This window comes from Panulirus ornatus, chromosome 34 (genome assembly GCF_036320965.1).
Source record: "Panulirus ornatus isolate Po-2019 chromosome 34, ASM3632096v1, whole genome shotgun sequence".
Taxonomy (NCBI): domain Eukaryota; kingdom Metazoa; phylum Arthropoda; class Malacostraca; order Decapoda; family Palinuridae; genus Panulirus; species Panulirus ornatus.
In genome coordinates this window covers 20,463,338-20,489,824 of record NC_092257.1, presented here as the reverse complement: position 1 = coordinate 20,489,824, position 26,487 = coordinate 20,463,338, and the positions used below count along the sequence as shown (strand labels likewise).

At 42.9% G+C, this 26,487-nt stretch overlaps 1 protein-coding gene across 4 annotated transcripts in view; it reads left to right on the top strand.

Moving 5' to 3' along the window:
- The window catches only part of Reps (RALBP1 associated Eps domain containing), a 246,332-nt gene that overhangs the window by 55,305 nt on the left and 164,540 nt on the right, over nt 1-26,487 (top strand). The window contains exon 1 of one of the 4 annotated variants that reach the window (XM_071682714.1): nt 13,919-14,285. The exons of the other annotated variants lie outside the window; for them this stretch is intronic. The gene's annotated coding sequence lies outside the window, so the exon portion shown is untranslated. Of the gene's footprint in view, nt 1-13,918; nt 14,286-26,487 lie in introns of those variants that run through there. 4 annotated transcript variants of the gene reach the window in all.

Here is a 26,487-nt window from a genome sequence, read left to right as displayed (position 1 = left end):
ACTGTGTTTTTCTCCCTTGCCCTTTGGTACAGCCTAACCGCCACCACTATTTCGTAAGTGTGCATCCAGGTATGGGAATGCATTTTGACCGTAATTATACCCCTAGTTTCCTGTACCCCCTTCAACAAGTAGCATTTTGAATTCTCACGCTTTTTCCGCACCGTCTTCCCCCCCAACGTTTATTATGGAATTGGCCCATTATATTCCCAGCTAACAACAAAGCATCATTTGCATACGACAACTGCCAGACCTTTTTATCTCGTTTGTTCTGTATGGTTAAGTGTGTTGCATCACAGCCAACGGGATCCCCCACCTTGCTCTCATTTCTCGCAGCGCCCCGCCTGTGAAAAAGTTGAATCGCCAGGCTGACGGCACTCATACTTGACACACTCCTTCATTGATTTTTGATTGATTTGTGCCGGTAACCCCGGCGGATTTGCTGTGCGCCAAAGGATTACAGAGGTCGCAAAGGGTCTCTAGTCAAACCCCCCCCCCCCCCAGTGGGTTACATAGGTTGTTACAAAGTTGATTCATTGTTATATTTTTCATTACGTGCATTACATTTCTCAGTGATATAGCCTTGCCAAGAGTGGCTTGCTGCCTATCCTCGGGCGGGCGGAGCCCGGTAACACCCCTTGTAACGAGCAGGTTGAGTCCGGTAACACCCCACCCATATATATATATATATATATATATATATATATATATATATATATATATATATATATATATATATATATATATATATGGAGAGAGAGAGAGAGAGAGAGAGAGAGAGAGAGAGAGAGAGGTTATCAGTAGAGGGTGGTTGAGAAAGCTGAAGAGGATGTGCTAAATGGTTTAGACTTATAGACAAAATGAGTGAGAAAAGGTTGATAAGGAGGATATATGTGTCAGAATTGGAGGGGACAGGGAAAAGGAGGAGACTGTGTTGGAGTGCTCAGGGTCTAAACATGCAGGAGGGTGAAAGACTTGCACGGGATAAAGTGAATTGGAACGATGTGGTATACAGAGGTCGACGTGCTATCAAGGGACCGAATCGGAGAATGTGATGCGAGCGGAGACCATAGAAAGGTCCGTAGAGCCTAGTTGTGTGTAATGGGGCTATGGTTTCGGTGCATTATACATGACAGTTTGAGGATTTAACGTGAGCGAATGCGGTCTTTCTTCTGTTCCTGGCGCTACCTCGTTGACGCCGAAAACTGTGAACAGGTATATATATATATATATATATATATATATATATATATATATATATATATATATATGTGTGTGTGTGTGTGTGTGTGTGTGTGTGTGTGTGTGTGTGTGTGTGTGTGTGTGTAGCTTGGAAAGAAAGAATCTGTAAGTTGGGACGTCGGTCATCCCGTCCCTCCCATCCAACCCCACCTTTCCACTTCACGTGTGTCGTGTGTTTAGCGTCACTGTGCTGCTGGGAAGACAAAACAGGGTTCTCACAGGAGCTAGTCTGGCTTCCACACTCCTCCTTGTGGTGCCGGAGGCGGAGGCGGGGACACCTTGCATTATAGTGGGTCGGTCTTGCAAGGTACTGTGTAGTGTCGTCATTACCCTACAACACTGGATAGACGAGGCCTTACATGGTAGGGGAAAGTCGTGGTAATGGCAAAGGGGGCAAAGTTGTTGGAGGGACGTGGCGAGACGACGCATCTGACACATTGGCCTGTCGTACCGAGACTTTCCTCTCGTACCGTCTCCTGACGAAGCACTGGGGAGGTAGGAGCATGCATGATTTGTACGTGGGTGACATGTGATACACCGGTCTATATTGAGAACTTGCCTCTCATGTCCTTTCTCTCTCTCTCTCTCTCTCTCTCTCTCTCTCTCTCTCTCTCTCTCTCTCTCTCTCTCTCTCTCTCTCTCTCTCGGCGAAACAACAGATAGCAAGTGAGGATGATGGAGTATGGATGTGGCAAACGTCTAACGTAGTCGTCTGTCCAGAGGGTAGAATGACTGAAGGATTGTGTGTTACGGCTTTCCCACCGTGATGGGGGCGACGGACCAGAGACAAGGAAGGGGAGGGCAGGCAGACCTATAATTATTATTCTTAGGTACGAACTCCTCCGGTGGCGTGATGTTACGACACAGTATGCTTTAGGCATCTTTTGTGTGGCTTCAGCGCACACCATTGGAGACATCTCCATGTAGCCAAGGAGCTGTGTATCGTCTGGGGTGTAGCGGGTGTTTTGTGTCGCTGGTGTGTGACAGGGACGGGTGGATGTGAGCATGTGTGGATGTTGAGGTTCTGTTAGTGTGGATGTTGGGGTTCTGCTTGTATGGATGCAGAGGTCTGTTTTGTGTGGATGTTGAGGTCTGTTTGTGTGGATGTTAGGGCGCTTGAGAGTGGATTGTGGATTGTGAGAGGGACATTTATTTGTGAGGTTAGCAGGTGGCTTCTAATGGAGGGGGTGGATGAAGAAGCATACAAGGGGTAGGTGGATTCAATGAGTTGAAGGGATGGATACAGTGGATAAGGGTTGAAGGTGGTTGGAGTGCAGTTGCAAGTGGGGGTTAGAAAGTGGATGGGGGATAGATTAGGGGGAAGGGAAAGAGTATAGATCTAGGGGAAAGGAGAGGGATGGATGTAGTGGAAGAGATAGGGGATGAATTTAAGGGAAGGGATAGGGGATAGATGTAGTGGGAGAGGTAGGGGATAGATTTAGGAGAAGGGATAGGGGTAGATGTAGGGAAATGAATATGGGTTAGATATATGGATGTGGATGGGATATGTATGGAGGTGTGGAGATAGGTAGATGCAGGAGTTGGGAAAGGAAGTAGACAGTGAGATGGTGATAAGAGGTAGATGCAGGGTTAGGGATAGGAATTAGATGTAGGAATGGGAATAGGAAGCAGATATGGGAGTGGTGATTGTAGGTGGATGTAGGGGTTGGGGGGTAGATAGCAGGTGTATGGTTGGGAATAGGAGGTAGATGTAGAAGTGTGGGTACGAGGAAAAGAGTTGAATGTACATGGAGGAGTGGGGGTAGATTTATGGATCAGGTAGATGGTAGTTACAAGGATAGGGAGAGGGGTCAGATGTAAGAAGGTACAGAAGGTAGATGTAGGACTGGGGATGGAAGGTAGATGTAGGGCTGGGGATAGAAGGTAGATATAGGGAGGGGATAGGAGGTAAATGTTACTTATGGGTACAGAGGATAGGCATAAGGAAGAGCGTAGAAAACAAACGTAGATGTCAAGTTCGTTGTAGAATTCCTGTATTTTTTCTTTCTTTTTGGCTAGGGTTCGTTTACCTGGTGAAGTGTCTGGAGGTGGTTTACCCCAACAGCTCAGTCTGGGTCCAAGCTGTCGTTGTGTTGGGCCATCAGTCGACCGAGCTCATGTAAGCCATGGCCCGCAGGCTAACCTAACCCATCCCACCCCAGCCTGGCTGCTGGTCGGGTACACATTGTAAATACATAGCTTGGGGAAGGGGGGGCTTTGTAAATTTCTCCACTGTATATCCCGTATTGTTAATGACAGCTGCAGGGTAGCTGTGTTGAATACTTGGGGGCCTCCCTCCAAATGGCGAAGATGTGTTCTCGCTGTGCTTATTGCATCATTTGATTTTAGGGGTGATGTTTAAACGCAGTCTTTCCACACCTGTCATGCTAACAGGGAAGTATGTTTGAGTGTAGATGAGGGGCTATGTCTTTAAGGATTTTTTCAAGTGTAAATAGTGATATACCACGCCTGTCTGTGCTTCAGAAAGTATAGCTTGATTGCTTTCAGTTGTTGTCTGGGGCCCCGAGACTTTTCAATACTTTGTTTGCAATCATCGGAAACGCCATGAGATGTAGAGAGGAGAAATTTCACAGTGCCCTAGACAGGTATTTACAAATTATATCAGACCAGGCAGGCTGTGGGGGATACGCGGGCCTGCGGTCTGCTGCTTCTAACAGCTCGCTCGATCAACGATCCAACCTAACAGCCTGGGCCTAGCCTGGGCTGTGAGGTTAAAGACCCCCGAAGAGTTCATCAGGTATTCACACAGCATCAGTACGGACCGTGAAAGATCTTGGGACGCCTTTCACTCAGCAGTTTTGCCTGTCTTGAAAGGGGGGTTAACACACAGTAATATTCTGTTTGTGAGAGTATCAGGGCCTTAGAGAGTGTCGCCATTGGTTTCTCCAATGTTGAAGGTCCGCAAGATCCAGCCTATACCGTCATTTTAGAAGAGGCAGCTGTTGCTTTATTTTCTCGGCAGAGGGTTGAGTCGTGAGACATTGTTTGTCCAAATTGTCTCACATTGTTTAGTCATGATTTAGTGACGTCTGTTTCCATCTGGTGTTTTATGCTGCTTCTAGTTTCTTCACTCCTCTCATACCATTTTTTGTATGGCCGTTTGCAACTCAAGGGTGGGCCGTTTTGATAACTCATTCTTTCCTTACGCCTCGAGGCTTTAGAACTTTCTACCCTCTCACGTCTTTCCCAATAACTTTGACTTGGGTGTTTTATATATATATATATATATATATATATATATATATATATATATATATATATATATATATATATATATATATATATATATAAAACACGTTTTTCACTTCCGCCAGAATGCGTAAATCCTTTTCTCGTCCTTTTTTTACCTTTTATTAACCTCTTTATATGTCAGTTGAGGCCCGACCTTGATGCGGACTCTTTTTCCGTGGCTGGAGCTTCCAACGTAAAGGAAAAAAAAAAAAAAGATACCAGTGGAGTTGGAACTTATCCCCGGTGAAGAGTATGTTATTTTCGGCGGCGGCACACGGAATACAACTCGGTAAATATGTCGAAGACAACTCGGTAAATATGTCGGTTTGTAGTTTCTCAGTGTCCTTTGCTGACGAGATTTTCTTGCGTGTTCTAGTATCATCTGCGGACGATGATACGAAACTTGACTCGTGGTTGTGTTACTAGTGAGAATGGTGGGAACAGGAGGGGGTGAAAGTACGGTTAATCCCTTAAGGGGAATAAGCTTATCCCATGAAGGGTTACGGGAAATGTGCCTGGTAGTTAAAAGGTTATACTTCTATATCCATCTTCCAGTTTTACCACTTCTGTCCATCATCTGCATCGTATGTGCTGTAGCACCATAGTCTTATTTATCTAAGGAGTCTGCAAAGTTTCTGTACATCACACGGGAGTGTTTTATTTGTCCTTTGCCTTTACAGACCTTGATCACGGTTATCAAGCAACCAAGAGGAGCAGGGTCTTCCCTCTCTGAAACCATCGTGTCCTGTTTAATGTAGAGGATTTGATTCCATAGAGTTAGTCAGTTTGCAGTAGTGGACCGTCCATTTTTTATTTTTTCTATTTTTAAATATGTGATGTCAGTACTAGCGACCACTGCAGTTCTTATTTATAGGTTTGCTTGACTTCCACTTTCGTGGAATGCGGCGAGGTCATTCCATTTCAGACTCGTGGGTAGAATGCCAGAGGCCAATGGATATGTATTAGCTGTGCAAGTGCTGCTTTGCATCGCTCTGGAAAAATAAAAGAAGTCAGAGATCCAGGAGCCGGGTCGTGGGGTTGAGTGCTTGGGCAAGTTCTCAGCGGCCCTTTTGGAATCTCTTTGGTGAGGTGGCGAGGTTTGCTATGTGTATTTGCTCTGTGTATCAGTGGAATTACTGTTTAGAAAGAAGTCAGTTGGGTCATGTATCTTTGAGTTGGTTTTTTTTTAGCTTGCTGAATATCGATCGATTCGCACTGCTATTTTAGTACCTCACTGATCTCTCGGCGTCTCTTAGCAGACGAGGGGTACTAGTGGTCTTCCATTTATTATATGAGTATTTTTTTTGTTTTATATATGGCTATGTCTTCATCATATTTTTTATTTATATGGCTCTCTCTTCATCATTTTCTTGTTTCTCATATAACGTTTGAGTTTATGGTCTCTGTATCTTTCACTTTTATTGACAGCCCCCCTCCCCCTCTTTTTTTGAGATCGGGTTGTTACTTCTGCATTTCTAGAAGGGCTGCAGTTCGTTTTCATCTGTCCAGGGGGCGTCTTTTTCGTTCTAGTCTACCCCCATTCGCAGTTTCTTCTCACAGATATATATATATATATATATATATATATATATATATATATATATATATATATATATATATATATATATATATATTATATATATTGTTCCATTTTGGGAGTTGTTTTTGATCGTGCATTTATTAACACATTCATCTGGTTGCTTTTGCGGCAAGCAGGGTTTTGCCTCGAGTGTCGCAGACATCTCGCTGATTACATTTCCTCATTTTATCATTTTGATGTTAGAATTGTAATTGCTAAATTCACCTCACAGCATGGCGGCGTGTGTATTATCCTGGCGGATTTGCCTCCATACTTTTATCTTGTGCTTCACTTGGGTTGTAATCACCCATGTATAATTACCTGTTTGTCCTTTATGGGGAGTGAGTTATACACTCATGGGGCCCCCAACCTCGTGAACATTTTCCAGCTGTCGTACAACTTCTTAGATTTAAATGTGTACTTTACGGTGGGTTTTAGATGCTGTGACATCACAGATTAGGTCTTCATTATTTGTAGAGTAGATTTAATGTGTTACTTATTTTGTTTAGTTCCAGCACTTCGTATAAGGGAGAACTTGTCACATTGTCTGTATAGTTCTTTTTTTTTCTGCTTCTGGTCACCCAAACTGCTTCTGTGTGTTTTTTACGTGTTCCCATTTTATGCAGTGGTAAATTGAAGTCCCCCAGGAAGATGTGTGTCACTAGTTTTCCACTGAGGTCAAGGCAGGTTTCTGCATATGGGCTTCGCAGGAATGTATCCGGGCAAGGGATTTGGAAGTGGGGGCAGAGTGGGGTGAGCCTTCCAAGTGATGCCGACTGTGTCAGGGGAAGCTGTCCTGCCTTTGTGACCCGCTGTAATCCTTTTGCGCTACCGCCCACAGGATGCGCATGGGGTGCACAATACATTTGCTGGAGACACCGGCACAAATCAATCAATTCTGCCCTAGTAAGTAAACTTCTGCGTGTGAATTGGCCGTGAAGTTGGTAACATTGAGAAAAGTGATATTAAACCTCCATTAAGTAGTATATGCACTGAGAAGGTAAACGTATGCTAATTTCCAGGGGTGTCTGTGCTCCTCACCCCTGCCACCCTTGCTCCGTCTTTTGCCGACGCCCATGTTTATGTCAGTTCTTGTGGCTTTGTGTCTCACGGTTGATAGGTTAGTGCAGTGACCAGGTTTTGGGTATTTCCACCTCGACAAGAACATCACTGGAGGACTCATAGGAGCTCTTGGACACACAGCCCAGCGCCATATGTCCTTCCAGGTCTGCTGTCACGTCCTCAGTGTTCAACATGATCATTACAGTGGTGGGGGCTCTCTCATAGCAGCAGTATTGGCATTGGACTCAAGTCAGTCAGGCAAACACCCTTACTAGGGAAATTTTCGTGTGTTATGATGTGATTTAAGCCCCGGTATGCGGTCATCTATGAGCCGTGGTGTGGGGACTAATACACCCGACTTTGTTGAGGTTGGTGAGATATTTTTTTTTTTTTAGTTCTTCTCTCATTTTGTAGTGGGAAGCCAGCGTATTTTTCCCCCCATCCCACCTTATTGGATTGTCTGCAGTATATGCCTCATTCTTCCTGTCGTATAGTGTGTGTATGTATGTGTGTGTGTGTGTGTGTGTGTGTGTGTGTGTGTGTGTGTGTGTGTGTGGAGGTGTATGTATATACATGTGTATGTGGGTGGGTTGGGCCATTCTTTCGTCTGTTTCCTTGCGCTACCTCGCTAACGCGAGAGACAGCGACAAAGTATAATAATGATATTTTATATATATATATATATATATATATATATATATATATATATATATATATATATATATATTCTAGATATAGTTTCAGTGAAAGAGATTTGTTGTTACCCAGGACCTTTCAACTAAAGCCTTCTGCAGCCCAAAGATACAGGGAAATGTGTTGGAAGCACTAGGCAGCTGTAAGGGGTCTTGGAAGCAGTGGACACATATGAGGTGGTGTAAGCAGTGAGCAGGTGTAAGGGTTGGTGAGAGCAGAAGGGGTGGCGGAAGGAGTGAGGAGGCGTAAAGGGAGGTGGAAGCAGTGGGCCGAAGGGAGGAGCGTCGGTCCTAGCAACAAGCATTTCCTGAGCGGGCTGGGGTTGGTGCGTGGCCACCTGTGCAGGCCGCCCAGCATCCCCACCACGCACGCCCTGAGCTCAAACACGGCCGGTGGTGGAAGCAGTGGATAGGTGTGAGGTCCCTGGAGCAGGAATGACTGACACAGTAGCAGCAAAGGAGCTGTGCTTGGCTGACACTTGCACAGCGGACTCTTCGGCCGTCAGCCTCGCCCGGGAAAATGGCTTAGTCATTGCCACATTTTCCAGCTGCAGCCGACAGTATTGCTTGGACGCGTCTCGTCGAAGGAGACAGACGTCAGGCGTTTTCGTGTCCGCCTTTACATTGGTTTTTTCTTAATTATTTTTATCATAACATGTTTTACTGCTCGTGTAACATGGCTTGTTCGATCCCGCCTCCCCTGAGGAACTGGAGATGCCGTTTTAGGACCAGTGGATCACGTTACTGACCCGCGGCAAGCCACCGAGTCTGCCATTTCAGGACAGGAGGAACGTGTCACTGACCCACCCGTGGGTCCTGGGTTTCGAAGGTCAGAGAGAATCACACGAGCCCGAACTGACTTCAACTCCACACCCAGACAATAACGATCTCGCTTGGCCCAACTTAGTGTAGTTAATGATGGAGTGTCTGTATTCCTACCTCGCTTAACATTGTTTTTCTGTCTCTCTATTTCTGTTTCCATATTTTGTATTTAGGTTGTAACTCTCGCTACCCGTCGTGATGTTAATTCGTATCGCTTTTAGTGTTTTTCCCTTAGTTTTTGTGTGTTGTGTGCTGTGGTTTGCCATATGTCTTTCTTATAAATATTTCGTCTGCATTTTACGTATGATACCTAAGTTTTAGGACGCAGTTCTTTCTCATATTTGTAGATTCCTGGTGATGCCTCTGTGAAGGCGAAAGCTTGAATGAAATAGAATGGATGATTTTGGACAACTGGTGTTTGAAACCCACCTAATGGTAGAATGATAGTGAGAAAAGTAAAACTGAAGGGGAGGATTTCCAGCCCCCAGCTCCCATCCCCTTTTAGTCGCCTTCTATGACACTCAGGGAATACGTGGGTAGTATTCTTTTTCCCCTATCTCCAGGGATTATATATATATATATATATATATATATATATATATATATATATATATATATATATATATATATATATATATATATATATATATATGACGTGAAGGTAAGAAGAGGAAATGATGTAGGTGGAAAGAGGATTGTGACAGTGAGCTTGGAAAAGAGGCTTATGTAAAGAGATACCCGAAGAGATTGAGTGTAGAATGGCAGAGGGTAAAAGTAATGAAGGTAGGGGGATGACGTCACCCACCTGTACAACATTACACACACTGTTTCATCATATCCCGAGACCTTTCATGCCCACGGTGCAGCCACCATTGTGAAGGCAGCGAGCACAGATCTTTCATGTCCTCGGTGCAGCCACCATAGTGAAGGCAGCAGAGCACAGATCTTGCATGTCCTCGGTGCAGCCACCATAGTGAAGGCAGCGAGCACAGATCTTTCATGTCCACGGTGCAGCCACCATAGTGAAGGCAGCGAGCACTTACGACACACTTGCCCCGCACCCTCCTCAAGTAGATACACACATCACTACACGTTATGACCTATATGGTCTCGGCCGGTGGACGTGGTGGGCTTCTTGAGCGCTGCGGGATTTCCGTAAATACAGAAGGGACACCTGGTGTTAGAAATAAGTACACACACACACACACACACACACACACACACACACACACACACACAGACACACAAGCCTCCATAGTGTACTGGTTAACGATACTGAGCATTTGTCCTCACACAACCCCACGGGGTCTGGCCCGCTTGATTCAAGTCCTGGTTGGCGCAGTCGGTCAGCAGTCAATCCTTGCTGTTCATCGTTCCCTTCGGGCTGGTCTATAATTGAGTACCTGGCTTAGGCTGGTTGTTTTGTGAGTGTGTATATACATACATAAGAAAGTCACGATACACACCTACATCGTCTGGAGACCGGGCAACATGAGTGTCAGGTTCTCTCCCCGTAACACACAACAAGAGATCACACACACCCATCTTAAACCACACTCCCCAGACATATACGAGCAGGCCCCATCGAGAGGCTGTGGGTACCTGGGTGAAGTTCCTCGGGGCTCAGGCCTCTTGGAGGCCAGGGAAAAAGGGAGGTGAAATTTAAGAATATTGATAAAGCCATTGATAAGATAACTGAAAATATCGATTATATGCAGAGGTTGATTAGAAGTTAGACTTTTTTCGTGTCTTGCCGTGTTTCCTGTCACTTGGGCTCTCTAACCTCCTTGCTTAGTGGAGTACTTGAACGCTCTGTGCCAACCCATCCTCACTCAGGTCCCGCGTCTGCCCTGGACTAACCCATGTATACCAGCTACAGATTTACGTCTGCGGTCTGGACTTCACCCATCCCTACATCATTACAAACGCCGATTCAGTGTGTCTCGAGACCTTTCATGTATCCGATGCATCGAACACGTTGAAAACTGAGGCACACTGTCTAATAGCATATATTAGTATGTCATTCAAGTGCGTGGATAAGGAACTATTTAACCAGCTGTTTATACTTTACGTAAGAGAGAAAGTAGCATATGCTTCTCAAGTTGGGCCACCAGATCTCGAAAATGAAACAGCGTCCAGAGAAAGGCAACAAAGATGGTACCAAATTTATGAGAACTGAGTTGCGGGGAAAAGACTTAAGAGGCTTTGAATTTGTCCATCATGAAAGAAAGAAAACGGAGAGGGGATGACCTGATTACACTTTTAAGTTTTGGAAACAGGTACATGAATTGGATGGTGAACAGTTCTTCGACCGATCAGAAAGACGTGTGAAATCAAGCAAGAAAACTTGTCAGAAATGACGTAAAGAAGTATTTTTACTGTGTAAGAGTGGCGGATGAATGGAATGAATTGACTGAGGACATTGTTATGCAGAGAGCATACTGAGTGTCGACATGGTTAATACAGACATCATGCACAGAATTCAGAAGTTGCACTCCGCTGAAGAATGTTGACAAGAGATGAGGCCTCACGAGTGTAGAAATCCCTCCCCATACAACACAAATAGGTAATTACAACACCTTACGACCCCTTGGCCCATCTCGATGGACTTGACCGGCTTCCTAACCTCTGCAGGGGCGCCCCCTTACGAGATATAAGGGGCTATACTGGGGGCTGGAGGGTATGTATTTATTTGTAACCGACCCATGACCTTTCTCTTGAACGGTGTCCTGCAGTTACTCCAGGAACCCCCTTTTCCAGGAGCTCCTGGAACCCCAAGGTCTGTTCTGCTATATCAGTTGCAGTGAAATGATGGACTCCTTTGGAGTGAGAAGCTCCTTGACGACTCTGTACCTTCAGTGATACAGCGTCGCCAGAGGTGAGTTGTGTGGTGAAACCTCAAGCGAGCGGTGTCGGGTAACCCCGGTAGGCGTGTATTTTCTTTTTCATAATTATTCGCCGTTTCCCGCCTTAGCAAGTTAGCCCCCAGCAACAAAAGAAGAAAAGTCTCATTCGCTCACATCCATTCTCTAGCCATCATGTTTAGGGTACTGAAACCACAGCTCCCTATCCACAACAAAGCCGCGGCACTTACCATAGTTCAGTCCGTTGCCAGCAAGTCGCCCACTGTATACCACATCGCTGCAGTTTACTCTAACCTTTGCACGCCTTTCACCCTCTTGCATGTTCAGGCCCAGATCACTCAGAATCTTTTTCACTCCATCCTTCCATCTCCAGTTTGGTCTCCCCCTTCTTGTCCCCTCCACTTTTGTTCCATACATCCTCTTTTTCAACTTCCTCACTCATTATCTCCATATGTTCAGACCATTTTAGGTCACCCTTTTTCATCTTTCTCAACCACTCTTATTACCACACCTCTCTCTCACCCTTGTATTACTTATTCGATCAAAGCACCTCACTCCACACGTTGTCCTCAAACATTTCATTTCCAACGCATCTTCCCTCCTACGTACAACCTTATATATAGCACATGACTCACATCCATGCAGCATTACTGGGACTAATATACCTTCAAACATTCCATATTCGTCCGCCCAGGCAACCACCTCTCTTTTCACACATTCCTCAGTACTCCCAGAACCATGGCCCCTCACCCATCGTATGACTTACTTCCGCCTCCATGATTCCCTTTGCTGCCATATCCACTCTCAGGTATCTAAAACGCTTCACTTCCTTCAAATTTTCTCCATCTAAACTCTCACCCAAACTAACTTGTCCCTCTTCCATTCTCAACCTGATAACCTTGTTTTTATTCACATTTACTGTCAACTTCCTCCTTTCACACTCCTCCCAACTTAGTCATCAATTTCTGCAGTTTCTAACTTGACTCTGCCACCAGTGGTGTGTCACCAGCAAACAACAACTGACTCACTTCTCATACTCTCTCACCACCTTCAGACTGCATATTCGCCCATATCCCCCAGACCCCTGCTCTTACCTCCCTCACTACTCTATCCATAAACAAATTAGAGAGCCATGGTGACTATCATACTCCTCTGCCGCAGACCTGGAACCAATCATTTTCCTCTATTTCTGCTCTTGCACACGCCTTACACTGTTGAGAAAATCTTATTCGTTTCAGTAGCTTTCCTCCAACACCATAAGACCTTCCATAATGCCTCTTTACCAACTCTGAGTGTCGTATGCTTTCTCCTGATTATCGTATGCTTTCTCCAGATCCATAAGTATCACACATAGATCCTTCTGTTTCTATTTCTCACACATTCTTTAAAGCAAACACCCGGGCCAACAAATCCTCTACCACCCCTGACACAACATTTTACTTCCCTAGTCTGATGCTTTGTACGCACTTTCCCCCTCTCAGTCATCACTAGCCCATACAACTTTCTAAGAACACTTAACAAAATTTTGACGTTGTAGTTTGAACACGGCTTTCCCGTTGCCAATCCTCTGGCACCTCGCCATGATCCATACATACATTGAAGATCCTAACTAACCAATCAACAACATAGTCACCCCCTTTCTTTAAGAAATTCAAGTGCATTACCATCCACATCAGCCTCCTTGCCATATTTCATCTTACGCAAGATTTTCGCCACCTCTTCTTTTTTCACCAAACCACTTTCTATGATTCTCGCTTTACGTACTTCCACAATCCTAGCACCCTACATCTGCCACTATATCATCAGACACATTCAACAATCCTTCAAAATACTCACTCCATATATTTATCGAGAAGTAGTTTTAATTTAGTTTGGTTTTATTGTGTTATGAAGTCGGAAATTTTGTTGTTCTGTGATGAGGCACGTGTAATGGTGTTGAGGTGGCGGCCCGGGGGAACGCTGGGGTTGGGGAAAGGTGAGAGCCCCGTGCGTCACTCTGTGATACAGGCCAGCGTGGGGGCGGGGCTCGCCTGCTCTGTTGACGTTCTCCCCTACCCCCACCAACACCCATCCCCTCCGACGCTGTTGCTCTCCAGCGGTAGCCGTTCATTATCTTTAACAGAACTTCCCCATACGTAATTTTTTATCTATGACTCGGAAATGTTTAAGGTACTATTTAGGGTGACTACAGCATCTTTATGCTGTGTGTCGATGGGAGTGTGCGGCACTCCCCTCCTTCGTATCAACGAATCCCCTCAGCCTTAGGCGGCGTTGGTGCCAAGTCTTCTGGTCGTCCGGCGTGGTCCACCATAACAAATCGCGGCCGGAGAGATTTGGCAGCGGCGTCCTCCAAGTACCAAACACACCACACCGCAGGTCTGCAACATGTTTTGGTTTCAGTTATGGTTTGGAGGCCCATGGGCTTTGGCGGGAGGTATCTCTCTACTTCGTCTGTGATCCCTGGAAATTCAAGCTACTGTGCTTCTATACAGACCCATGAAATTGCGTGTTTCATGTGTAACATGTTAGTGAAAGTGAAGTGTATGATAGGTGGAGTGTATAGCGAGAGACAAGAGCAAGGACAGCTTGAACACTGAGTAGTCTTTGCTGTACAGCTGTACAAGTTCACCTACCTGAACCGTAATATAACTCAGACCACCACCTGTTCCCTGCTTTCGTTTTGGTTTTGAGGGAGGAGTGTGTGGCATAGTGTGCGTCGCCTCGGGACTGGCCGATGTGGTGTTAGTGTGGGATACGCTCCAGTTGTATAACTAGGTGAGTACCTTTAATTGGTTGAAACGGGGCACTTAAAGTTAACCTAGTCAGGTTAGCGGGTACAGCCAACCTCGTTTTTTTTTGTCCGTAAACTAGTTTGTTTAGAAGTCGAGTTAGCTAAACTTAAAACTGTTCTTTCATTCCTATATCTGCAGTACCACAGGAACGTATGATTCGAAAAGGAAGCTCGTTAAGTCACTTCTCGTAGGGCCCCGTTTCGTTTATTAGTGGGGCGTAAGTTATTCTTGGTCGTAGTTTTCTGTGACTGTAGGTGTATTCTGTACCAAAAACTAAAAACTTGAAGGTTGGACATAATTGCTGAGGGCAGGTAACAATTCAAACACGCAAGCTCACTTATATACAGGCATAAACTAGCACTTTAAAGCGTGTCCCTGAAAATAAGTTAATTTGACTGTATTTGTCCTTAATATGTTTAGATTCCTATACTTTTTCTGTGCTCTGAAATATTGAAAATGCTAGAAGTAACCAGCAGTAGTTCTTTGAAGTAGGTTTAAAGAATTTCATTGATATTCTTGTGTTTGAGGTATATTTTTTGGTCTTATAGACATTGACAAGCTAGATTGCTCTTTCTTTTGTTTTCAGTTTATATTATATTTACTGTATTCTGGCAGCTCATGCATTGATCCCATGCTTTGCAGACAAAAAGTTTTTCATTTACATTGACACAGAGACGCAGTAGATTTACAGTTTGAAGTGAACGGTATGTATATCTCTATTGGGATCAGCCATTGTATTTTATAGCCATTGGTATCCACAGTTACTGTTATTTATCTGTAAATGTAATCTATATATGTATGTATGGATTGTGGAATATTTCAGTGATACTTATTAAAATTTCATTGATAAAGAAAATGTAATATCTTACTGATTTAATGGGAGAAAGGTAACCCTCACACAAACTCTATCCCAGGTGGTTTATTTCTGTCATTCTCATACCACCAGCCTAATACATTATGATGATACAGGCCTAAACATATTATAACTTTGGTAAGAATAACATAACTAATGATATATATATATATATATGGATTTGTATGTAGCATTTATGGATCTGGAGAAGGCATATGATAGAGTTGATAGAGATGCTCTGTGGAAGGTATTAAGAATATATGGTGTGGGAGGCAAGTTGTTAGAAGCAGTGAAAAGTTTTTATCGAGGATGTAAGGCATGTGTACGTGTAGGAAGAGAGGAAAGTGATTGGTTCTCAGTGAATGTAGGTTTGCGGCAGGGGTGTGTGATGTCTCCATGGTTGTTTAATTTGTTTATGGATGGGGTTGTAAGGGAGGTAAATGCAAGAGTCCTGGAAAGAGGGGCAAGTATGAAGTCTGTTGGGGATGAGAGAGCTTGGGAAGTGAGTCAGTTGTTGTTCGCTGATGATACAGCGCTGGTGGCTGATTCATGTGAGAAACTGCAGAAGCTGGTGACTGAGTTTGGTAAAGTGTGTGGAAGAAGAAAGTTGAGAGTAAATGTGAATAAGAGCAAGGTTATTAGGTACAGTAGGGGTGAGGGTCAAGTCAATTGGGAGGTGAGTTTGAATGGAGAAAAACTGGAGGAAGTGAAGTGTTTTAGATATCTGGGAGTGGATCTGTCAGCGGATGGAACCATGGAAGCGGAAGTGGATCATAGGGTGGGGGAGGGGGCGAAAATTTTGGGAGCCTTGAAAAATGTGTGGAAGTCGAGAACATTATCTCGGAAAGCAAAAATGGGTATGTTTGAGGGAATAGTGGTTCCAACAATGTTGTATGGTTGCGAGGCGTGGGCTATGGATAGAGATGTGCGCAGGAGGATGGATGTGCTGGAAATGAGATGTTTGAGGACAATGTGTGGTGTGAGGTGGTTTGATCGAGTAAGTAACGTAAGGGTAAGAGAGATGTGTGGAAATAAAAAGAGCGTGGTTGAGAGAGCAGAAGAGGGTGTTTTGAAATGGTTTGGGCACATGGAGAGAATGAGTGAGGAGAGATTGACCAAGAGGATATATGTGTCGGAGGTGGAGGGAACGAGGAGAAGAGGGAGACCAAATTGGAGGTGGGAAGATGGAGTGAAAAAGATTTTGTGTGATCGGGGCCTGAACATGCAGGAGGGTGAAAGGAGGGCAAGAAATAGAGTGAATTGGAGTCATGTGGTATACAGGGGTTGACGTGCTGTCAGTGGATTGAAGCAAGGCATGTGAAGCGTCTGGGGTAAACCATGGAAAGCTGTGTAGGTATGTATATTTGCGTGTGTGGACGTGTGTATGTACATGTGTATGGGGGGGGGGGTTGGGCCATTTCTTTCGTCTGTTTCCTTGCGCTACCTCGCAAACGCGGGAGACAGCGACAAAGTATAAAAAAAAAAAAAAAAAAAAAAAAAAAATATATATATATATATATATATATATATAATATATATATATATATATATAATATATATATAATATATATATATATATATATATATATATATACATATATATATACATACACATACATACGCAAGTATGAAGTCTCTTGGGGATGAGAGAGCTTGGAAAGTGAGTCAGTTGTTGTTCGCTGATGATACAGTGCTGGTGGCTGATTCATGTGAGAAACTGCAGAAGCTGGTGACTGAGTTTGGTAAAGTGTGTGAAAGAAGAAAGTTAAGAGGAGAAGTGGGAGACCACATTGGAGGTGGAAAGATGGAGTGAAAAAGATTTTGTGTGATCGGGGCCTGAACATGCAGGAGGGTGAAAGGAGGGCAAGGAATAGAGTGAATTGGATCGATGTGGTATACCGGGGTTTTGACGTGCTGTCAGTGGATTAAATCAGGGCATGTGAAGTGTCTGGGGTAAACCATGGAAAGTTGTGTGGGGCCTGGATGTGGAAAGGGAGCTGTGGTTTCCGGCATTATTGCATGACAGCTAGAGACTGAGTGTGAACAAGAGGGGCCTTTGTTGTCTTTTCCTAGTGCTACCTCGCACACATGAGGGGGGAGGGGGATGGTATTCCATGTGTGGCGAGGTGGCGATGAGAATGAATAAAAGCAGAGTGTGAATTGTGTGCATGGGTATATATGTATGTCTGTGTGTGTATATATATGTGTACATTGAGATGTATAGGTATGTATATTTGCGTGTGTGGGCATGTATGTATATACATTGTGTATGGGGGTGGGTTGGGCCATTTCTTTCGTCTGTTTCCTTGCGCTACCTTGCAAACGCGGGAGACAGCGACAAAGCAAAATAAATAATAAATAAATATAATATATATATATATATATATATATATATATCCCTGGGGATAGGGGAGAAAGAATACTTCCCACGTATTCCCTGCGTGTCGTAGAAGGCGACTAAAAGGGGAGGGAGCGGGGGGCTGGAAATCCTCCCCTCTCGTTTTTTTTTTTTTTAATTTTCCAAAAGAAGGAACAGAGAAGGGGGCCAGGTGAGGATATTCCCTCAAAGGCCCAGTCCTCTGTTCTTAACGCTACCTTGCTAATGCGGGAAATGGCGAATAGTTTGAAAGAAAGAAAAAGAATATATATATATATATATATATATATATATATATATATATATATATATATATATATATATATATATAAATCAATGGAGGCAGTATATAAACACGTATAAATAACACTGCTCCCCCTTTTCAAAGAAGGAAATCATGGTTGCTACAAATATTAGATAAGCAACTTACAGTTTTACATATGATATGGAAGAGAATAGAACACAAGAAATATATCTCTAATTAAACAGTTTTGAAAGGCCTGTTCACAATTCAGATAATCAGAGGTGTAATTTTATTACAGGTTTCCCATTTTGATCTAGGAATATTCCCTCCATCAAGATTTACAGGATTTTTACTTGTACTCTGTGCATGATCAGTGACAGACCTAACACATCATCACTACTGTCAGTTGACACCGTGAATGGATGCTGGGGAACATCATCTTTGACCTCATCACCTTGACAGTCATCCACAACTTTGTCAAAGTTTATCATCATGTTCTGCTGCTACATTCATCTCATGTTTATGAATGATGCGATCTGCATGAAATATCTTACTGAGTTACCACATTTCATTGAATATGTCTTAGATTCACATACTTAATGGGTGACACCTGTTATCCATTTTGCATGGACAGTACCACAACCTTTAGCCATGTTCCTAACTCTGACTGTATCATTTACCTTGAACACACTTTTATTTGAACTCTTGTGATGATACATCTTTTGTTGAGCATGTTCCCTCTTTACAACTGCAAACAGACTTGGCTTGATTAAACTTGACCTTGTTCTCAACACTTCATCACTAACTCTGCAGTACATCCTGTCACACTATGTGGTTTGCTAGTCTGTGTTTCATTGATTTTCCAAAAGTTCCCTGAATTACCTGCTTGGAAATTGCTTCCTTTACAGTTGTAACTGATCTCAGCTGCACCATTAGAGGCAGGATGGTAGGGTGGAGTCAGTACATGCTTTACACTATCGAGTCTCATGAACTTTTAAAACTCTAATGATTGAAAAGGAGGACCATTGTCAGATACTACCTCCTCTGGTATTCCATGTCAACAAATATTTATCTTGATTTATCAATAGTTCAACCAGCATTAGTATCATACATGTGCTTAACATCAGTCCACTTTTAATGACTTTCAGTTAATACCAAAAATTTGTTTGTTCCTCTGTCATAAAAGTCATTGTGTACTCTTTGAAAAAGGGACAGGTAAGCCATTTCAAGTTTTCAAAGGTGTGCGGGGTGACACACTCCTACCATTCTGAAAACAGAGCACTCACATACCATCATTTCTATTTCACCAGCCAGTTTAGGCCACCATATAAACTTTGTGGCCAACGTTTTCGTAGCTCATATATCTGGATGTTCAAAAAGCAGTTTGTTCAAAATTTGCTCAGTAAAACACTGTGGAATTAACACTCATACCACACAACACACATCCCTGTTCTATGGAGAATACACATCTTGAATGGTATGGTTGAAAGTCTAAGGATGGACAAATCTCCCTTCATCCATTTAGTGTATATTCCAGGACTCTTCCTAACACAACATCTTTCCTAGTTTCACAAGCAGTCATTCTGGAGGTGACTGGAAAATCTTCTGCTACCATGGTTACAGCATAAATCCTAAGCTCCTCTTCATCATTTGATCCACTACATAGCAACCTGGACAAAGCATCTGCATTGGAATGATCCTCTGAACGTCTGTACTGTATCTCATAGTCATAAGCAGATAATATCACAGCTCATCTCTGCATTCTGGCTGCAGCAAGTGTAGGAACAGGTGATTTAGGACCCAAAATTGCTGAGAGAGGCTTGTGATCGGTTACTAAGATAAATTTCCTACCATATAAATACTGATGAAATTTCTTTACTCCAAGTATGATAGACAGATCCTCTCTCTGTTTGTACATAGTTTTTCTTGCTTTGTGTAAGAGTTCTCGAGGCATATGTAATGGGTCTTCACAGTTATCTATTATGTGACTTATGACTACTCCTAATCCATAGCCTGGTGCATCACAAGCAAGCTTTATTGTTCTAATGTTATCATAGTGGACCAAAACATCAGTACTAGACAGTGCAGCTATACAATCCTCAAATGACCTCTGAGTTGCACGGTTCCATTTCCATGGAGTCCCTTTCTTTAACAGTTCATGCAGAGGGGCCAAAACTAATGAAAGTACATTCAAGAACCTTGAATGATACTGTACTATTCCTGGGAAAACTTTCGATTCACTGGCATTTTTTTGGAGCAAGTTAATTTACTTATTTTATAATTCTTCTGGTCTCAGCCCTTCTGCATTCTTTTTGTAGTCAAGTTATTTCTCTGGCTAGAAAGGAACTTTTGCTCTTGTTGAGCCTGACATTTTGTGCCAGCAAACAATAAGTAGCTCCCTCCAGTCCATCTTAAGCTCACACAACCAGGTCTTACCTACGATGATCTATCCACATAACTAGCTACAATAAATGGCAACTCCAAATTCTGATTTTTATACTTTCCCTCACACACTAGTTTCCCTTTTGTGTTCAGAATCTCTCCAGTGTAGGTTCTTAACCAAACACCTGAGCCTTCTAGAGGCACATGTGCAAATAACCTCTCATACATATCTTTACTCATTATAGAGAAATCAGCTGCAGGGTCTACTTCCTTCCAACACTTGGAAGGTCTTAGAAGCATGGTCCCTCACCTACATTTAGAAATTATTTCCTACTGGCATAACAGGCATGAAAGACTCTGTACAATTGTACCTCAGAAATCAGAAGGCACAATATGTACAAAAAAGAGAGAACATCTTAAACATCCAGGGCCCAGGTCTCTCTAACTGATTGCCTGCATTCGTCAGAAACACCAGGGATGAATGGTAGGAAAGTCTGAGAGGCCCTGAACAAATATTTACAAAGTGTACCAAACCAGCCAAGCTGTGATGGCAATGTGGGTCTATGGGCTGTGGTTTCCAGCAGCTTGGTCAACCAGTGACCTAAACCAGCTTGGGCTGTCTACGGTAGAAGGCCTCTAAAAACCACTTCAAAGTGACTGGAGGGTGCAGGTTGGATTCATGTTTATATGGGGTTAAAAGGGTGAGTGAATGCTTTTGTAGAGATGCAGACATTCTGCTCTGGATGAGCTATTGTTCCACTTTTGGAGCTATCTCTTTGTACTCTACATGGAGGAAGTTTTGCACTTGGGCTCCATTTGTTGAAGTTTCTTTTTTATCTAATAACTTCTTAGATTTATGTATGCTGTCAGCATGAACTGTGTTCTCAGTCATTTTATTCCATTCATCCACCAGTGTAATATTACTTCTTAACCTTTTTTTTTTTTAACAAGTTTCTTTCTTAATTTTTGGTTGCTTTTTCCCAACTTATGTCAAAGAACTGTTTACTGTCTACATCATCAATATCTGTTTTAAAAACTTGATTATGAAATGCATATTTTAGTTTTGGCTTTGTATAGGACATGGACATCTTGCTGTTTACTAATTCATGTACTTGAATGCTATTATGATATATGTTAGCAGATAGTTTGACTCTTCAAATGTTCTAATGTGGGTTTCTGGCAATAGGTTAGGGATGATGTCATCTCCAAAGTCTTTCTCACACGTAGAATCATGAAGCTTATTTCCTGCTCAGTAATAATCATATTGAGGCATTCTTTCGCTATGTCCCATCCTTTTTATTATGAAGCTTATTTCCTGGCTAGTAATAATCATATTGAGACATTTTCATTGTGTCCCATCCTTATTACTTTACATTTGCTTGGTTTGAGTTTCATCAACAATATATGAAACCATCTTTAGAGCATTCTTAGGTCCTTATTTTTAAGTTGATGCATTCCTCCATGCTTTTCACTTCCTTTGTGACCTTTGCATCACCTGCAAATGTATTCAGCCAAGTCATTTATATGGATCAAGAAGAGTAATTTTCCCTGTGCAGAACCTTGTGGTACTCTGCTGGTAACTTGGCCCATTTGGTAAGGGTTTCTCTGACATTTGTTCCTCCGTCCCTTCCCTGAGATAATCTTTTGTATATCTGATGAGTTTCCCCCTTACATCTGCCTGGTGGTCTAGCTTCTTAATCAGCCTATTCTGGCAGTCCACAAATGCTTTCTGGCTGTCCAGATACAAACAGTCCACCCAGCCCTCCATTTTGTGAGAGACAACTCATTCTCATAGAAATGTAAGATGTTTGTTACAACCGGACTCCTTACCTTAAAACCATACTGCCTCTTACATAAGTAATTACTCTTTAGAAAGTCATTGATATGTTTTCTATTTATCTTTTCCAAAACCTCACAGGCCACACTCATCAGCGAGACTAGCCTGTACTATGGTCGGTGGCTGTTCTTGATCTCTTTAGTTACAGATAGGCATGACATTCACTCTTTTCCATTCTCTTGGCACTCTCTCACTCTCCAGTGACATCTTGAACAGTATTTCATGATGTTTTATTAACCAGCATATCTGTACACATCTTCAGCTCATATGGTGAAATTTCATCTGGACCATGACCCTGTAGAGGTGCATGTTTGTTATTGCTTCTGTGATGCCAGGGTTCCTGCATATGAGATAACCTTCACATTGTGGTTTGCAGTATGTAATGGGAGATTATGTAGGAACAGATTGAAGTGGGTTGGAGAAAGAACTGCTCCCTGGGGAACTCCATTGTAGAGCTTAAAGTTTTAGATATGAAACTTTTGAGAGTCACTCTGACTTGGCAGTCAGCTATGAAGTAGGTCAACCACTTTTTGTGTTTGATGTTGAGAGTGATGTCAAGTGTCTCTTGTGTGAGGATGTGGTAGGGAATTTCAGATGCTTTATTGATGTCTGTTGCCACTACTATTGTGCAGGATATGTTGTACGAGGTCTGTGTCTAGGTGTGGTAGTTGAGTGATTAGGGCTAAATCCATGTTGTGATGGTGGAGTGGGATATTTTGCTTGATTTTGTTGTGGATCAGCTTTTCAGAGTTTAGAAACTGAAGACAAAAGGATATAAGATGGTAAGAGGAGAGGGAGTTGGGAATTGTTCAGGCTCTAAGATTGGTAATATTTTGTCAGATTCCCAGATGTTAGGGATTTGTAGGGTTGTAGCCAGGAATGGTTTACAATAGTTGAAAGTGTGCAGATGACAACTGGACCAGATTGAAAGTTTTGAATATTGCCAGAGCCTGTTGCAGGAGAGTTCTTTAGAGTTGTAATTGCATTGTATTGGGAGTGAAAGGTGGAAGAGAAGTTATTAATGGATGGATTTTGTATAGGTTTTTCTTGAGGAGAAATCCCCTTATGGGTCTTTCTTCTGATCATGTTTTTGGATAGTATTGATTTAAGGTGGAGAGGTCCTCCACTTCTCCGCACAATTAGTCAACTCATAGAGCATGGAGATACAGAGTTAGTCTTCTGACTCCTTCTTCCCCAAGATAAAGGAAATTTGTGGCTTAATTTTTTATTTATGTTGAAGGCTCCCATCATGGACAAAAGTTCACATCTAGAATGGGCCTTAATTGAAATATAGAGAGAATTATGTAAGGGAAAAAGAAAAGAGTAGGGAAAGTATTTATGAATTTTGGAGGAAGTGAAATGTGCCAGGTCATAGTTAATGGGAAAGACATCAGAAGGTAGAGAGTTCAAAGCTTCAATGTGTAGGGAAAGAAGCAGGTATCAAAACGACCCACCCTCGAGTTGCCATTGGCTGCACAATAATCATATGACGCAGCAGCTTGCCAAGTATTGTGTGCTTCAGCTAGTGGTGGGGAACACAGGCAGCCAGCTAGCAAGCTCCTGGGAACAAAAACAAAAGTAATACCTATAGAAGAGGGAAAGTGAATCAACATTGCGCTGTTGGGCAAGGGGGTCATGTTTTAAAGTTAGTCTGGGACAGTTTATAAGTTGGATTGCTTTTGATTCAACTCTGCCAAGTAAGCATACAGAGCTAGACCATCCCAAATGTGAGAGCAATACTCCATACGAGGACGAATCAATTCTTTTAGCCATCCTGTAATGTGGGGTTTTCAAGAAAGAGTAGAGTTACAGTAATACCAAGTATGTTCATTGAGTCAAGAGGTGGAATTACAGAACTATCAAAGGAGAGATGAGAGTTGTGAGGAGATTTTGAAAAAGAAGAGGTTGAATTACAGAACTGTCAAAGGAGGGATGAGAGTTTTGAGGAGATTTTGATAAAGAGCTGGGTAGAAATTTAGTCTTGGAGGCATTCAACTTAAAAAGATTTTGTCTACCCCGCTGAGATATCCTGTCCGTGTTTATTGAGGAAGCTGTGTCAAGACAAGATGCAATTGGAGTGAGAGAAGAGGGAATAGAATTGAAGGATGTGGATGAATGCAGTGTTGAGTTGTCAGCATATGAGTGCATTGGATTATTTCTGGAGGAGAGGAAATCGTCGAAAAAAAGGGGAAAAAGTGTAGGGGACAGGACAGAACCTTGAGGGACATTGCTGTTGATGGAGAAAAGGGGTGGAGATGTATTCCATCAATCCAAGTGTATTTGAGACATAGAGAAAAGACCTACTTTGATGAGGAAGAGGAACATGATATCCTTTGTTGTGCTGGCTTACTGCACTTCTGTAACTGTTCCCAACACTCAGATGGTATTACCTCCACATTTGGTACCTGCCTTCCATATTTCATCTATTTGGGTTTTCAGAAAAGAAGAGTGAATGTTGGGGTGAAGAAGGTGGTGAGAGTAAGTGAGCTTGGGAAGGAGACCTGTGTGAAGAAGTATCAGGAGAGTCTGTGTACAGAATGGAAAAAGGTGAGAACAATGGAAGTAAGGGGAGTGGGGGAGGAATGGGATGTATTTAGGGAATCAGTGATGGATTGCGCAAAAGATGCTTGTGGCATGAGAAGAGTGGGAGGTGGGCTGTTTAGAAAGGGTAGTGAGTGGTGGGATGAAGAAGTAAGAGTATTAGTGAAAGAGAAGAGAGAGGCATTTGGACGATTTTTGCAGGGAAAAAATGCAATTGAGTGGGAGAAGTATAAAAGAAAGAGACAGGAGGTCAAGAGAAAGGTGCAAGAGGTGAAAAAAAGGGCAAATGAGAGTTGGGGTGAGAGACTATCATTAAATTTTAGGGAGAATAAAAAGATGTTCTGGAAGGAGGTAAATAGGGTGCGTAAGACAAGGGAGCAAATGGGAACTTCAGTGAAGGGCGTAAATGGGGAGGTGATAACAAGTAGTGGTGATGTGAGAAGGAGATGGAATGAGTATTTTAAAGGTTTGTTGAATGTGTCTGATGACAGAGTAGCAGATATAGGGTGTTTGGGTCGAGGTGGTGTGCAAAGTGAGAGGGTTAGGGAAAATGATTTGGTAAACAGAGAAGAGGTAGTAAAAGCTTTGCGGAAGATGAAAGCCGGCAAGGCAGCAGGTTTGGATGGTATTGCAGTGGAATTTATTAAAAAAGGGGGTGACTGTATTGTTGACTGGTTGGTAAGGTTATTTAATGTATGTATGACTCATGGTAAGGTGCCTGAGGATTGGCGGAATGCGTGCATAGTGCCATTGTACAAAGGCAAAGGGGATAAGAGTGAGTGCTCAAATTACAGAGGTATAAGTTTGTTGAGTATTCCTGGTAAATTATATGGGAGGGTATTGATTGAAAGGGTGAAGGCATGTACAGAGCATCAGATTGGGGAAGAGCAGTGTGGTTTCAGAAGTGGTAGAGGATGTGTGGATCAGGTGTTTGCTTTGAAGAATGTATGTGAGAAATACTTAGAAAAGCAAATGGATTTGTATGTAGCATTTATGGATCTGGAGAAGGCATATGATAGAGTTGATAGAGATGCTCTGTGGAAGGTATTAAGAATATATGGTGTGGGAGGCAAGTTGTTAGAAGCAGTGAAAAGTTTTTATCGAGGATGTAAGGCATGTGTACGTGTAGGAAGAGAGGAAAGTGATTGGTTCTCAGTGAATGTAGGTTTGCGGCAGGGGTGTGTGATGTCTCCATGGTTGTTTAATTTGTTTATGGATGGGGTTGTTAGGGAGGTAAATGCAAGAGTCTTGGAAAGAGGGGCAAGTATGAAGTCTGTTGGGGATGAGAGAGCTTGGGAAGTGAGTCAGTTGTTGTTCGCTGATGATACAGCGCTGGTGGCGGATTCATGTGAGAAACTGCAGAAGCTGGTGACGGAGTTTGGTAAAGTGTGTGGAAGAAGAAAGTTAAGAGTAAATGTGAATAAGAGCAAGGTTATTAGGTACAGTAGGGTTGAGGGTCAAGTCAATTGGGAGGTGAGTTTGAATGGTGAAAAACTGGAGGAAGTGAAGTGTTTTAGATATCTGGGAGTGGATCTGTCAGCGGATGGAACCATGGAAGCGGAAGTGGATCATAGGGTGGGGGAGGGGGCGAAAATTTTGGGAGCCTTGAAAAATGTGTGGAAGTCGAGAACATTATCCCGGAAAGCAAAAATGGGTATGTTTGAAGGAATAGTAGTTCCAACAATGTTGTATGGTTGCGAGGCGTGGGCTATGGATAGAGTTGTGCGCAGGAGGATGGATGTGCTGGAAATGAGATGTTTGAGGACAATGTGTGGTGTGAGGTGGTTTGATCGAGTAAGTAACGTAAGGGTAAGAGAGATGTGTGGAAATAAAAAGAGCGTGGTTGAGAGAGCAGAAGAGGGTGTTTTAAAATGGTTTGGGCACATGGAGAGAATGAGTGAGGAAAGATTGACCAAGAGGATATATGTGTCGGAGGTGGAGGGAACGAGGA